This window comes from Hipposideros armiger, unplaced genomic scaffold (genome assembly GCF_001890085.2).
Source record: "Hipposideros armiger isolate ML-2016 unplaced genomic scaffold, ASM189008v1 scaffold_301, whole genome shotgun sequence".
NCBI classification, from domain to species: Eukaryota; Metazoa; Chordata; class Mammalia; order Chiroptera; family Hipposideridae; genus Hipposideros; species Hipposideros armiger.
This window is the reverse complement of record NW_017731651.1, coordinates 291,111-292,457: the sequence shown is the minus strand read 5'-3', so window position 1 is coordinate 292,457 and position 1,347 is coordinate 291,111.

Genomic DNA, 1,347 nt, shown 5'->3' with positions numbered 1-1,347 from the left:
GAGGAGGGCCTGCCCCACAAACACGGCACAGTTAGAAATTGTACCTTACAGGGATCTTATTTGCCACAACACTCATAAGGCTTATAGGAAAACCACAGCAGCTACCATCAGCCAGTCGGCCCCCATTTGCTCCTCTGGCAATGGGGAAATGCCATGTTTGTATTTTGAACAGATCTAATGAGGCGACAAGCGGAAAAGCTGCAGTAAGCCGGGGAATGTCAGGGGGGTTCATGTTTAAACGGCATCAGCTTTATTTACTAAAATAGTTTTAATTTCACAGATAAAATGAACCTCTGTAGTTGTTTTCCTGCGCCCCAGCCAGTCACTCCCTTCCTAATTGTTAGCTGATTTGTAAAAGGGCAGCTCTAAGGCTTTCACTTTTATTTCAGTTTCTCCCACCGCCTCTGCTGCATTCGGTCTGTGATAAACTACCAGGCACCCTTACTCATACTGTGCCCTGATACAGCATAAGACACTGACCCTTTAATGATGGATGGTGTGAAAGCCAGCCTGTGGGGTACTGTAGTGATCCAATTATTGTCTGGATTTTTTTTTTTTTGTAGGAAAAGACTCTCTCATAACTTACAACACTTTCTTGCAAAAAGCAATTCCTCAATTTTTAAAAACACCGAATTGCATTGCGTAAGATTTGTGAAGACTTTCAAAGCATTTGATTATTCTTTGGATTAGCCACTTCATGTTCCCGCAAACGTTTCTTTGCAGGATGAGAAAGAAATAGACTTTTTTTTTTTCAGGTTAGCCGTCCCACCGCAATGCTGCACTACGCCTTGAGAACAAAGACAATCAGACAACTGAGAAACCAAGGCCTTTCAATTTTCAGCCAAGCCAAACATGGCAGCTCTGTGAGGGAAGCCCCTGGACACATCATTTACTGACTCATCCTTGTTCCTTCCTGGGCTTAAGAAAAAAGAGAAGAACAGCAGGTGTGGTTTGCCTGCAGTGGATGTGAGGGATAAAGGCTTGCAAAGCCAAGTGCCCATGGTGATAAGCCAGGCTGACTTCCTCAGGCCCTGACAGCCTGGAGAAGGAGGCAACCCCAGCACATGCCTGAGGATCACAGCCCCTGGGCCTTTGCACAGGTTCCTTCCTTCCTTCCTTCCTTGGAACAACTCCTTCTGTCCCCCTCCATGTTGCACGTCAAGATGCAACTCAGAGGTCACCATTTTTGAGAATCCTAACTCTGAGGCTGGGTTGGGTGCCTTGCACAAAACTTCCATGGTACTTCGTGAATACTCGTGTCGCAGCACTTACCATGCTGTGCTACAGTTGTTGGCTGGGCTGTACTCTCCACAGACCACAGGAGCCTCGAGGGCGAGGACCTTGTGT